The sequence below is a fragment of the Anas platyrhynchos genome, chromosome 10, assembly GCF_047663525.1.
Source record: "Anas platyrhynchos isolate ZD024472 breed Pekin duck chromosome 10, IASCAAS_PekinDuck_T2T, whole genome shotgun sequence".
Taxonomy (NCBI): Eukaryota; Metazoa; Chordata; class Aves; order Anseriformes; family Anatidae; genus Anas; species Anas platyrhynchos.
Genome location: NC_092596.1, coordinates 603,082 through 618,120, shown reverse-complemented (window position 1 = coordinate 618,120; position 15,039 = coordinate 603,082).

Genomic DNA, 15,039 nt, shown 5'->3' with positions numbered 1-15,039 from the left:
CCATAAGAAAAACAGTTCAGAATAAAGAAAGGCAAAGATTTTTAATCCATGCTGAAGTTCCTTTTCACTACCAGACAGTCCCCCTTGTGGTCATTTTGTCATGCTAGTGTAATGAACATGAACTGCAGACTTTCATCTTCACCAATAAATGACAACATAGAGAAATACTGAATATTGTCTCCTCTCACTTGCACCTCTCGATCAGGGCCACTGTTTTTTCAAACAAAAGAGTTAACGAGATCCTATTGCATCTTGTTTAATGTTTATTAACTACAGTTTGGAAACCACAAACGTAGAAAAAAAATATCATTTCCTTATTTTATTAAAACATATATAAAACATATAAAAAACATATATAATATATATATATATAACACATATTGTGTTGTAAAGCACACAATTCCCTACCAATGACAACAAAAAAATCATCTAATTGAGCATGCAGTTTTCATTAACCTGTTTGTTTTTTTTTTGTTTGTTTGTTTTTTTACAAATACCCAACAACACATACACGTGTTGTGTTGTGTTTTTTTTCATCATTTCTCACTGAAGCAATACCCATCCCGTATCAGATCTGTGTCATTACTCTAATTTTTGTTCCTAATATACTTGAAAAACTTCTTAACTCTATTGATTGCAACAGTGGATTTTTTTCCCTCCGATCTTAACTCCATTTATCAATTACTTATTCTCTTAAAATCCTGCTTTTAAGAGATGGTTAGGTATTCACCATCTCTCACTCTTATTTATAGCTTTTCTTTTCTTTTTCAGTAGTTCAGCCCTAGTCAACTCGGAGGTGGGCAGCAGCAGCTTCTATGGAGCTCCTATGCTGGAAAAAAAAAAAAAAAAGTTGAGCCTTGAGGGAAAAGGAAGGTGGGAGAGCCGGATGGGGCAAGAGGAAGGGAGGTGGTTTGACCAGGACACCTTGAGGGTCTGGGAAGAGAAGAAATGGATGGGTGCTTAAGAAATGAGCAGCATCACAGCCTACATACGGAAGAATTGTGACGAGCAGTTTAGAAATGTGAGCGATTGGTGGTCTTGTGTTGATCGGCAGCTGTGCTCCATGGTTATAGCTGTAATTTCAGCAGTTTACTGTGTAAGCCGCATGTTGCCACTTCCTTGATCAAGGCAATGCTGTTCAGTTGCAGGGAAGAGGGGCAAGACTCAGGGAAGAAACGGAAGGGAGAAAACTGTACAGTGTGGATATGCACACGTAGCCATAAAATCAGTGCTGGACAGAAAGAGAGACTGACAGACAGACAGAAAGACAGAACGAAAGAAGGGAAGGAGGGAAGGAAGGAAGGAAGGAAGGAAGGAAGGTAAAGGGAGAAAGAAGGAAAACCCCACACTCATAAAACTGAGAAAGATCCAGGTGTAAAAGAACGTAAAAGAAAGACAACTGTCATGTTGTTGTCTGATAGGATGTAGGAGAAAGCAGAAACCCTGCAATTCTGTCTTTCCTACTCCTCCAAACCAATTCCGTTGACAACTCTGAATGCTTCCAGCTAGAAAAAAAAGGAAGCATGAAGTGGAGGGCTCCTTGCCATCACTGTATTTCCGGAGCGGATTTCTGGATAGTCCCCGCAGCCAGCTGTAGGGCCTGTGCCAGGCTTGGAGTGGCTGCAGGGAACATGCCAGGGGCTCGAGGTGCTCTCTCACTCCCCCTCCTCAAAGGGAAAGGGGGAGAAAATACGATGCAAAGGGCTCCAGGGCTGAGATAAGGACAGGGCGATGGCTCAACAAGTATCGTGACGGGCAAAGCAGACTCAGCAGAGTGACCCTCAGGGTCCCTCCCTGCCCCTGCTCCCCGTGGGGTCCCTCCCATGGGATGCCGCCCTTCCCCAGCTGATCCCACACGGGCTGCCCACAGGCAGCAGCTCCTCAAGCACTGCTCCCACACGGCTCCGTCCCACGGGCTCCATCCATCCATCCATCCATCCCCCAGGAGCAAACTGCTCCAGCACGGGTCCCCCACGGCTGGGCGGCAGCTCCCCCCAGCCCCCCTGCTCCTGCGGGGGCTCCTCTCCATGGCTGCAGCTGCGGCCCGGGGCCTGCTCCTGCGGGGGCTCTCCACAGGCCGCAGCCTCCTCCAGGCCACAGCCACCTGCTCCACCGGGGGCTCCTCCACCCACAGGGGGGCAGCAGCGTGGAGATCTGCTCCATGGGGGACCCATGGGTGCAGGGGGACAGCCTGCTCCACCAGGGGCCTCTCCCTGCACAGCCCGCAGGGGAACTGCTGCTGTGAGCCTGGAGCACCTCCTGCCTCCTGCTGCACGGCCCTTGGGGGCTGCAGGGCTGCTTCTCACTCCTTGCTCTTCCAGCTTCTGTTGTGCAGCAGTATTTCCCCCTGCTTACATCTGCTCTCCCAGAGGTGCAAACAACATCGCTTATTGGCTCAGCTCTGGCAAGCGCCGGGGCCCTTTTGGAGCTATCTGGAGCTGGCTGTTGTCTGGATTGTTCTCACAGACGCCATCCCTGCAGGCCCCTGCTACCAAACCCTTGCCACGTAAATCCGATCGAAGTGTATGCAGCAATTACAAAGCCGCTGTGCTTTGGGCTGTCACGATCCTTCTGCAAGTGCAGGGGAGGTGCAGGGTTGCTTTGCATTTCCAAAAGGAGGAAGAAAGCCTCCAACCCCACTGGACCTCAGCCACTTGCAGGATCCAAGCAACGCTCCCCACTTTCAGTTATCTCCCTCCCATGCACACAGTGGGAGCAAGGTTGAACAAGCACATTTTTGAAAATGTTTATCTTAATGAAGAATAAAAGAAGTCTACAACACCCAATCCCTCTGTGCACCCAAGGCAAAAATCGTGGACTATTGTGCCTCAACACTATTTTCAGACCCAATTTGTCAAGTCATCTAGCAGAGGATTTCTCTCTTGTTCACTCACTAGCTTAGTAGAGCACCAGTTTACATAGGTGCTGGAGCAGATTCCTCAACCATCTGAAGGGACTTGATCCCAGAAAGGTTCAAAACTGCAGATGACTCATGATTTTGTGGTGAAGCATCTATTAAATGAGAGCTGTTCCGCTTAGGGCACAGTGAGACAATGTGAGAAGAACCCTGTATCTCACTGATTGAGGCTTTATAACTCTACAGAATTGTCAGTCAACAATAAATGGAAAGTGCAGGAGATATGTTCTTTCTTCCTCCTTTCCCTGCCATACATTAGCAGAGAGATTGTGGTGGGATATAGGTTCAGAGCCTCACAGAAGAAGGATTTGAACCCAGGCTCTCCACAGTCTGCACCACTGCCTTCCTGACGGCTTTTGACTATTTTATTTATTTTATTTTATTTTATTTTATTTTATTTTATTTTATTTTATTTTATTTTATTTTATTTTATTTTATTTTATTTTATTTATTAGTATTATTCTTCTTATTTTTCTGGATGGTGTCTAAGTCTTGGGGGGGAAGATCCAACTGTGGGAGGAGGGAATGCTACTACTGTCTGTGACAGTGGTGATTTCTGGACAGTGTTAGCAACAGAGCTTCTGCAGAGAAGAGAAAATGCCAGGCAGTCTCTCTTGGTATTCCATGTACTGAGTACTGAGTGCAGTTTTGGGCTCCACAGTATAAGAAAAAGACATAAACCTGTTAGAGAGTGTCGAAAGAAGGGCAACAAACAAGAGGGTCTCTTTTAACAGGGGGATTGAGGTTTGTGGCGTGTTTTGGTAGCAATATAGGGGCTGCACTGTGCTGGACACAGCAACAGACGCACCATAAGCCAAAGTCAGACAATAAGCCAAGGTGTGCTGCCTCTAAGAATGCACAGAAAATATTGGATGGAGAGAGCTGGGGAGAACAAAAAGAATGAGGAACAACAGAGGGAACATCAAGGTGATAGGAGGAGGAGAAGTAGCTGCTCCATGGTGGAGCAGATATTCTTTGAAACCTGTGCAGGATCCATGGCAGAAGAGCTGAATATTCCTGACAGCTGAATATTCCTGAATATTATTATAATAAATAACAATATTTATAATTTATAATATAATAACATATAAAAATTGTTAAATTTTATATATAAAATTATATATAACACATATTGTGTTGTAAAGCACACAATTCCCTACCATTGACAACAAAAAAATCATCTAATTGAGCATGCAGTTTTCATTAACCTGTTTGGTTTTTGTTTTTTTTTTTACAAATACCCAACAACACATACACGTGTTGTGTTGTGTTTTTTTTCATCATTTCTCACTGAAGCAATACCCATCCCGTATCAGATCTGTGTCATTACTCTAATTTTTGTTCCTAATGTACTTGAAAAACTTCTTAACTCTCTTGATTGCAACAGTGGATTTTTTTCCTTTCGATCGTAACTCCATTTATCAATTACTTATTCTCTTAAAATCCTGCTTTTAAGAGATGGTTAGGTATTCACCATCTCTCACTCTTATTTATAGCTTTTCTTTTCTTTTTCAGTAGTTCAGCCCTAGTCAACTCGGAGGTGGGCAGCAGCAGCTTCTATGGAGCTCCTATGCTGAAAAAAAAAAAAAAAAAGTTGAGCCTTGAGGGAAAAGGAAGGTGGGAGAGCCAGATGGGGCAAGAGGAAGGGAGGTGGTTTGACCAGGACACCTTGAGGGTCTGGGAAGAGAAGAAATGGATGGGTGCTTAAGAAATGAGCAGCATCACAGCCTACATACGGAAAAATTGTGACGAGCAGTTTAGAAATGTGAGCGATTGGTGGTCTTGTGTGGATCGGCAGCTATGCTCCATGGTTATAGCTGTAATTTCAGCAGTTTACTGTGTAAGCCGCATGTTGCCACTTCCTTGATCAAGGCAATGCTGTTCAGTTGCAGGGAAGAGGGGCAAGACTCAGGGAAGAAACGGAAGGGAGAAAACTGTACAGTGTGGATATGCACACGTAGCCATAAAATCAGTGCTGGACAGAAAGAGAGACAGACTGACAGACAGACAGACAGACAGAACGAAAGAAGGGAAGGAGGGAAGGAGGGAAGGAAGGAAGGGAGGGAGGGAGGAAGGAAGGTAAAGGGAGAAAGAAGGAATACCCCACACTCATAAAACTGAGAACGATCCAGGTGTAAAAGAACGTAAAAGAAAGACAACTGTCATGTTGTGGTCTGATAGGATGTAGGAGAAAGCAGAAACCCAGCAATTCTGTCTTTCCTACTCCTCCAAACCAATTCCGTTGACAACTCTGAATGCTTCCAGCTAGAAAAAAAAGGAAGAATGAAGTGGAGGGCTCCTTGCCATCACTGTATTTCTGGAGCAGATTTCTGGATAGTCCCCGCAGCCAGCTGTAGGGCCTGTGCCAGGCTTGGAGTGGCTGCAGGGAACATGCCAGGGGCTCGAGGTGCTGCAGGGAACATGCCAGGGGCTGGAGGGGCTGCAGGGCGAGTGACAAGGCTTTGAGGGGCCTCAGGTCCCACCCCAGTGGTTGAAGTCGATGCAGGGAACATCAGAGTTTTTGGAGGGGCTGCAGGTAAAATGCCAGGGGTTGCGGGGGCTGCAGGGTGCTGAGTCACAGCTTTGCATCAGGTCAAGACGCATTTTCCTAGAACCATCCATTTCCTCCTGAAGGGGCTGAATAGCATGGAACGGTCTTCAAAATGCACAGAGCAGACCCCAGCAAACGTAGGGATGCTGCTAGCAAGTAGGGAACTTTTTTGTTGCTGTTGTTAACATTGCTTCACAACAACAGATGCAAACATGTGTCTTGAGTTGAGGGCAAAGGTGACCTTGGATCTGAAGCACACAGGCGTTCGCTAATGTCCCCCCATCCGGAGTGAATCCACAACGACTCGGAAGGAAAACTAAAGTCCAAAGCAGTGCACTGGGATAAAGAGAGTTTAATAGGGTAGAAAAGGAATAAAACCAATATAATAAATATTAATATTTATAATTTATAATATAATAACCTATAAAATTGTTTAATTAATAAGATTAAATAATAATCATTGTAATTTTATAATAATAAAACAATGCCATACTGTACAACACAGTCAATAAAGTGGATTTAATGCAATAAAAATAAAACCCATTTATCCCATCCCAATGAGTTCCTATCCCCATGATCACTTCCCATCCCACTGATCATTTCCTATCCCAACAACCTTTCTCCACTTGTTATCTCCTGACCAGCAATTTACAGGAAAGTTACAGGAAAGTGAGGGAAAATATTTGAACTATTTATACACCAGTGCAGGTGGTGCCATGTTAACTTCACTCTTTTGCAAGATCTTGTTTGCTAACAGCAAGTTATGGCCCCTAGGGATGTTTTACCTTGAGGGAGGGAATGGGGGCACACCAAAACAAGTAGAACAAGCAAAATACTGTGGGGTGGAGCTGACAAAACAACAAACAAACAAACAAACAACAAAAAAACAACTACCACCAAGGACCACCCACTAGTGCCATGCTTTTCATACTGAAGTGAGGAAAGAGCAGAGCATCCTTGCAGTAACTTCATGCCTCAAAACCCTCCTTTGTCACTCTTCCTGCACTTGTGTAACAGTTGCTTGCAGGTCTGTTTCCTTTCTTACTTCAGGACTGGAAGATGGCTTCATGGACAAAACAGACTTGGCTTGGGGAAGAGTAATTGAATTTATTGCCAACTGATCACAAAGTAGGACAGTGAGAATTTAAAAACTTTAAAACCAACCAACCAACCAACCAACCAACCAACCAACCAAACAGAAAACCACCTCGCCACACTACCTCCATCCCAGGCTAAACCTCAGTCTTGATTCTTCTACCTATTTCCCACGGAGCAGTGGGGGGTGGTTGGAGGATGTTGGGGAATGGAGGTTGCAGGCTCTGCTGCTCCTTCATCGTATTTGGCAATTTTATTGATGGTAGCGCTCCCCACCCCTCCCATCCCCTCTTTTCCCTTCCCTCCACTCCCCTGCCCTCCCCTATGCTCCCTGTTCTTTCTGACCAACAGTATGATAGATTCGGGTGGGTGGTCAGCACGTGGGGCTACGGGGAGAGGACATGTACACAAAGATTTGGCTCCAGATCCAAAATGTCATGTATTTGGCAATTTTATTTATGGTAGCACTCCCCTCCCCTCCCCTCCCCTCCCCTCCCCTCCCCTCCCCTCCCCTCCCCTCCCCTCCCCTCCCCTCCCCTCCCCTCCCCTCCCCTCCCCTCCCCTCCCCTCCCCTCCCCTCCCCTCCCCTCCCCTCTCCTCTTTTGCCTCCCCTCCCCTCCCCCCCATCCCCTCCCCTTCCCTCCTGTCCCATCTCCCCTACCATCCCCTCCCCTATGCTCCCTGTCCCTATACTCTGCTACACTCCCCTCCCCTATACTACCCTACACACTCCTACACTTCCCTCCCCTATCCTACCCTAAACTCCCGTTTGCTACACTACCCTACATTACCCTATGCCCCCCTCCCCTACACTCTCCTACACTCCCCTCCCGTATCCTACCCTACACTCCCCTAAACTCTGATCCCCTACACTACCCTATACTCTCCTATGCTCCCCTCCCCTCTAACACGCTACACTACGCTATGCTACCCTACCCTACCCTACCCTACCCTACCCTGCCCTACCCTACCCTACCCTACCCTACCCTACCCTACCCTACCCTACCCTACCCTACCCTACCCTACCCTACCCTACCCTATCCTATCCTATCCTATCCTATCCTATCCTATCCTATCCTATCCTATCCTATCCTATCCTATCCTATCCTACCCTCCCCCTGCCCTCCCCTCCCCTCCCCTCCCTTCCTTTTATTCCCTCCCCTTCCCTCCCCTCTTGTCTTCTTCTCTCCTCTCTTCTTTCTTTCGGGTAACTTCAAATCGCTTCAGTCGTTCTCATAGCTCCTGTCCCTGGCTGATTCACGGGAACCCATCAGCAGCAACCAGAAGCGCTCCAGCTGCTGTGTCACTGGTCGAGCAACAGTCTCCAACTGGGAATCGCTGACTTCGTTGTGTGGCTCAGACAGGTGCCTTGCAGTTCCACCGTGGCCTGGACGTTTCCTCTTGCTGTGTCCCCACCTACAGCGCAGTTCTGCTTAGAAGCAGCAGCAGGCTTTGGAAGATGTCCCACTCCTTCCATTTTCAGTGGTTTAGCTTGGCTAGCCGGGTGGTGTCTGTCAATAGAAGACAACAACGAGATTTGGGTTAGAAACAGCTAACTGAGTAGTTCCTTTGCACAAGGGCAAGGAATATTTACCCCTTCCTACTGGAGGCTGCAGTGTCAGAGATAATGACGGGTCCTTCCGAGAGCTTTGAAATATCCCTTGGGGATGCTGAGTCCAGAGGACCAGAGCAAACCTGTCTAAAGTACACCGTGGAATCACTCGGAATGACTTCCTAGCAGAAGCATGTGTCTGATACGGCTTCAGCTGCTTGCAGTGTTCTTCTTCACCTCCTACCTAAATTCAGATGAGAGATCTCAATGAAGATGGAAAGGTTGAGAAATAGAGAAATCACTGATGTGCTTTGAGAACTTCTAAGGACTGAGTACTGCATCAATCCCATGTTGTAACATTAAGGATTGGTTAGAAAAGCAAACGTTAAAAACAAGGAAAAGGGAAGAACAAGTAAGCTTTCTTAAAGTATCTATTCTATTTAAGGTATCTTTAAAGAAGTAAATAAGTACTGAAATATATATGCAGATAGAGAGAGAGACAGAGAGAGAGAGAGAGAGAGAGAGATACAGAAACCTAAGAGTCTGCTGTGCAGGTTAGCTTCTTGCTCTCTTTTCTAAAAGTCACAGTGAATGCAGCATCTGTGTGCGTTACAAGCATTACCCTCAGTCCAGCACAGGTACACACGAGAGGTCAGCCTGCAGGTTGCGGAGGCAAAGCAACTGCTCTGGCTGGATGTGAAGAGCCAAGACAGAAGTTGCTGTCAGGGAAAAGATACACAGAGGGGATGAAAAAGACGGAGTGTGCTTCCGACCTTCACAACTTCTAAGCAAGCGGAGATGAGGTTGTGGAAGAAGCAAATAAGCTGTTGATCTAGAAGCAGCCTGAAGATTGTCCTTAAGCAGGGCCTTGCATTCTTCATTTTTACAGCATTGCTTGCCTTCAAGTGCACGACGATGATTTTATGAACTTTCTACCACTACAGAAATGCACCGGATTCTTTCACAAAACTTACGGGTGGTACTTGGCAATATTGGTCAGCATTCTCTATTTCCTTCTTCATCTCAATTCTCTTTTGGCCTGTGAAGCTTTCCAGATCAGAGGAGAAGATCCACGGTAATACGGAGCTTTGGATACTGCAAAGGAAACGAAGAATCCTACTGACAACTCTTTTCAACCTCGCCTGCAAGCATCACAGAAAAGAACACCGAAAGAACACCGCTTTATCATGGGAAGCATAAATTGGAGCATAGGTGTCCTATAGCTGAAGCGAGGTGAAGCAGGTTCCACACAAGGTGAAGGAGCACACCCATAAGCATTTCCGTAAAGCCGTGTTTTCAAACAAAGGGTTAAGATTTAGATTTTCTTACAAGTGAAGAATGAAGAAATAAAAGAAAAAGAAAATTACCAGGACATCCAGTTTTCCTCTAGCTTGCTTTGCTTCTTTCCGAATCTGAGTCTGGAGTGACAGTCAGGGAGCAGCGTTGTGCAGAAATGCCAAAGCCTCCCCAGCTTGTTGTACCTTCATCAGCAAGGGCTTTGATACTGCTGCCTCCTCAGCAACATCAGCCATTTCCGAGGAAAGCTGGTGTCCATCAGGTCAAATAGGAATGGGAAATCCCTCTTGCCAAACTTCACACTCACACCAGAGTTGGCAGGACAGGCCGATGGACAGAGAAGCGTCTGGAAGAGTGTTAGAAAATAGACTTTAGATTTCCGTCAACCCAGGAAGAATTACTTGCTCATCCCTTCAAAGTGAACTCTGAGTAGAAGGAGGGGATCCCAAGCTGCATTCCTGACATCTATGCTGCAAAGTCATCCAATGGGACATGTTACTGTAGCAGCCTGTTACGAACAGAAACAGGACTTTGAGGTTATGCTGTTGGATTAGAATTAAGCTCAAAGAGTTAGTCGTTTGACGTGTTTTTGTTTGCAAGTGTTTTCACTGCTTCCCAGACAATGTCTCCAGCAAGCTAGCTGCTTGCTTCATTTGTTCTGTTCTGTTCTTTTTGATTCTGTTTTGTTTTGTTTTCTCAGCCAGGATTCTTAGAGAAATGAGATTAAAGTGATCATATTGTATGTCCACCCATCCCTCCCTCCCCTTCGCTTGTCCAGAGCTTTTACCTCGTCCAGCAGCTTGAATGAACTCGGTCCTAGGCGCAGTTGTGTCCAAGCCATTCTGTTCCTAGACGTGTTGTGAGAACAGACAGCTAAGTAGTGGGGAGAGGACGTGCTGCTGTCTGCAGTGTGACCTCAGCGCTTACCAAACAGTAGGGAATACACAGAGAAGGGCCTTAGGAGAACTTCAAGCCCCAGATACGTTTTATGTGGAAACCATATTTCCCAAGATAACACTGGACACAACTGCATAATCAGAAGGGATTCATTTCTTGGTTCATTCAACTCCTAGGTTTTAGTTTTAAAACATGTCTGTCTTGGCTTAAAGCACTCTTCCAATCTCTATTTCCAGTTCCTAGGATTTCCTGAAATAGGGAATCCCACTTTTTCCTTTTACAATCTCCCAGTCTCTTCTTTTTTACCTCTCCCCAAGAAACTTAGCACTGCTCTCTTCATACTTGACAACTAGATATGGAGCTGTATCAGCCAGAAGGAAGTTTCCTTCACACTTTCTGCTTCTTACGGTATCTGGGCTCTTACCTTTACACTTACTCACCCTTCCTACATTAGCACAAAGAAAGTGTTTTGGAGATCTGATGTCTTGTTTTCCAGAAACTGCCCTGAATCACCTTTACGAGAGCTGTCCCACGCTGCGAGCACAAGTCTTGCAGTCTGGCCAGATATTTGCCTTCTAAGTCAATAACCAAATCTGTTCCAAAGGTAAGAACATGTAATGAATGGAAAGGAAATCCTTTTATTTTCATCGCAGTTCACTTTTTTTAGTTAAGTTAAGAACATGTAATTAATGGAAAGGAAATCCTTTTATCCTTTTATTTTGATCCAAATTCACTTTTTCTTTTTTCTTTTTTTTTTTTCTAGACCAAGAATGAATCATGGAGAACCACCAAAACTCAGGTGAGAAATGAAATGACAAATGTTAAGGTCAGGAAGCTTGCCCACTGCCATTGCTACCCTGAAAACAGATGGAGTGCATCTTCATACGCCACAGCCTGAGACACTAGTCGACAGGCCAGCCCGTGTGAGGAAGTCCATTGCTGCCTGAATTTTAACATGACAGGGGGACTCTTAAGCCTCTTGTTTATGCTTTAGTACTTGCGGTCTATGGGAGGACCACAGCACACTCTTCTCTGTCTCCCCTTATTTGTTGATCGTCTGTAGGAAGAAGAGAACGTGCAGAGGCCCTCACCCGTACATTGGGTCTGTTCTCACTCTGTGCAGCTCCATCATTGAGCAAAGTACCAACCTTGAGGCTTCTGTAAGGACTTGACACAAACTACAGAATACTACAATGAAGCATTCACAACAAAACCACATTTTTTTCCTCAGCCAAGCATCAGAACACTTACAGAAGGGCATGGTCCCTCTCTGTGCACCTCAAGGGGAGATCCACAAATCCTCACGTGGTTTCATCGCATCCAGCACCCTTCTCTGTGCCTCCCAGCTAAACGTGCACAGAGGCAGCTGTTGCCAAAGTGCTGTGGTGACACAATTCAGTTCTGTTTCTGAAGTCATCACCGCAGGCGCCTCCCAGTGACGGCACAACACTCTCTGTTACTAATGCGTCTGTCTCAGAAACAGCTAGGGAAGTACCACTATGCCCAAACTGACTTGAATTAGAGTAGTTCCCAAATTATTCTCTGCTCCCCTACATCTGTGGAAGGTGTGTGATCAATCTTTTCCTTGAGAAAGGACTACAGAGCAAAAGAGCTTGATTCTGAGACGTTGCCCGTCCTTGTGGAGCAGTTCACCTTTGATTTCCATGTCAGAAAAAAGAAGGTGAAATCAACAATTCCCTTCCTCTGAGCTGGGAATAGGAAAGAAGCCCAATTCTCCAGGAAGCCTTCAAAAGGAAACTCTGCATTTCTTTGTTAAACACCTTGTTTAATTTCTTGAAAGAAATCTTTCCCAGGACTTTGCAACTGCGGTGGTTCGAAGCGGGTGGGCAGCCGAGTTCCACCACGGCCGCTCTCTCACTCCCCCTCCTCAAAGGGAAAGGGGGAGAAAATACGATGCAAAGGGCTCCAGGGCTGAGATAAGGACAGGGCGATGGCTCAACAAGTATCGTGACGGGCAAAGCAGACTCAGCAGAGTGACCCTCAGGGTCCCTCCCTGCCCCTGCTCCCCGTGGGGTCCCTCCCATGGGATGCCGCCCTTCCCCAGCTGATCCCACACGGGCTGCCCACAGGCAGCAGCTCCTCAAGCACTGCTCCCACACGGCTCCGTCCCACGGGCTCCATCCATCCATCCATCCCCCAGGAGCAAACTGCTCCAGCACGGGTCCCCCACGGATGGGCAGCAGCTCCCCCCAGCCCCCCTGCTCCTGCGGGGGCTCCTCTCCATGGCTGCAGCTGCGGCCCGGGGCCTGCTCCTGCGGGGGCTCTCCACAGGCCGCAGCCTCCTCCAGGCCACAGCCACCTGCTCCACCGGGGGCTCCTCCACCCACAGGGGGGCAGCAGCGTGGAGATCTGCTCCATGGGGGACCCATGGGTGCAGGGGGACAGCCTGCTCCACCAGGGGCCTCTCCCTGCACAGCCCGCAGGGGAACTGCTGCTGTGAGCCTGGAGCACCTCCTGCCTCCTGCTGCACGGCCCTTGGGGGCTGCAGGGCTGCTTCTCACTCCTTGCTCTTCCAGCTTCTGTTGTGCAGCAGTATTTCCCCCTTCTTACATCTGCTCTCCCAGAGGTGCAAACAACATCGCTTATTGGCTCAGCTCTGGCAAGCGCCGGGGCCCTTTTGGAGCTATCTGGAGCTGGCTGTTGTCTGGATTGTTCTCACAGACGCCATCCCTGCAGGCCCCTGCTACCAAACCCTTGCCACGTAAATCCGATCGAAGTGTATGCAGCAATTACAAAGCCGCTGTGCTTTGGGCTGTCATGATCCTTCTGCAAGTGCAGGGGAGGTGCAGGGTTGCTTTGCATTTCCAAAAGGAGGAAGAAAGCCTCCAACCCCACTGGACCTCAGCCACTTGCAGGATCCAAGCAACGCTCCCCACTTTCAGTTATCTCCCTCCCATGCACACAGTGGGAGCAAGGTTGAACAAGCACATTTTTGAAAATGTTTATCTTAATGAAGAATAAAAGAAGTCTACAACACCCAATCCCTCTGTGCACCCAAGGCAAAAATCGTGGACTATTCTGCCTCAACACTATTTTCAGACCCAATTTGTCAAGTCATCTAGCAGAGGATTTCTCTCTTGTTCACTCACTAGCTTAGTAGAGCACCAGTTTACATAGGTGCTGGAGCAGATTCCTCAACCATCTGAAGGGACTTGATCCCAGAAAAGTTCAAAACTGCAGATGACTCATGATTTTGTGGTGAAGCATCTATTAAATGAGAGCTGTTCCGCTTAGGGCACAGTGAGACAATGTGAGAAGAACCCTGTATCTCACTGATTGAGGCTTTATAACTCTACAGAATTGTCAGTCAACAATAAATGGAAAGTGCAGGAGATATGTTCTTTCTTCCTCCTTTCCCTGCCATACATTAGCAGAGAGATTGTGGTGGGATATAGGTTCAGAGCCTCACAGAAGAAGGATTTGAACCCAGGCTCTCCACAGTCTGCACCACTGCCTTCCTGACGGCTTTTGACTATTTTAATTAATTTTATTATTTTATTATTTTATTTTATTTTATTTTATTTTATTTTATTTATTTTATTTTATTTTATTTTATTTTATTTTATTTTATTTTATTTTATTTTATTTTATTTTATTTTATTTTATTTATTAGTATTATTCTTCTTATTTTTCTGGATGGTGTCTAAGTCTTGGGGGGGAAGAACCAACTGTGGGAGGAGGGAATGCTACTACTGTCTGTGACAGTGGTGATTTCTGGACAGTGTTAGCAACAGAGCTTCTGCAGAGAAGAGAAAATGCCAGGCAGTCTCTCTTGGTATTCCATGTACTGAGTACTGAGTGCAGTTTTGGGCTCCACAGTACAAGAAAAAGTATCCGAACAAACCAGTGCACTGTGATAAAGAGAGTTTAATAGGGTACAAAAGGAATAAAACCAAACAAAATAAGAAATGAGAATATTGATAATTTATAATGTATCATAGAATCATAGAATCATAGAATATCCTGAGTTGGAAGGGACCCTTAAGGATCATCAAGTCCAACTCTTGACACCGCACAGGTCTACCCAAAAGTTCAGCCCATGTGACTAAGTGCACGGTCCAATCTCTTCTCAAATTCAGACAGGCTCGGTGCAGTGACCACTTCCCTGGGGAGCCCGTTCCAGTGTGCAACCACCCTCTCTGTGAAGAACCCCCTCCTTATGTCAAACCTAAATTTCCCCTGCCTCAGCTTAACCCCGTTCCCGTGGGTCCTGTCGCTGGTGTTAATGGAGAAAAGGTCTCCTGCCTCTCGACACCCCCTTACGAGTATAAAATATAGAAATATTGTTTAATTAATAATATTAAATACTTATCATTTTATAATAATGAAACAATGCCATACTGTACAACACAGTCAATCAAGTGGATTTAATTAAATAAATAATAAAACCCAGTAAATTAAATAAAATTTTAAAATGTAAATTTAATACAAATAAAACCCATTTTTCCCATCCCAATGAGTTCCTATCCCCATCATCACTTCCCATCCCACTGATCATTTCCTATCCCAATAACCTCCCAGTTCTGATCCCAAGGCTGAATTCCCAACTCCCACCCAGCCAGCCATCCAGCCATGCACCCATTTTCTGCCGTCCGTGCTGGCCATGCCCACATCCATGCCCGGCCTGAGCATGGGCAGCGGGAGCGGGCTGCATGAAATAACTGAACATGAAATCATGAAATAACATGAAATAATAAATAAGGTAACTTA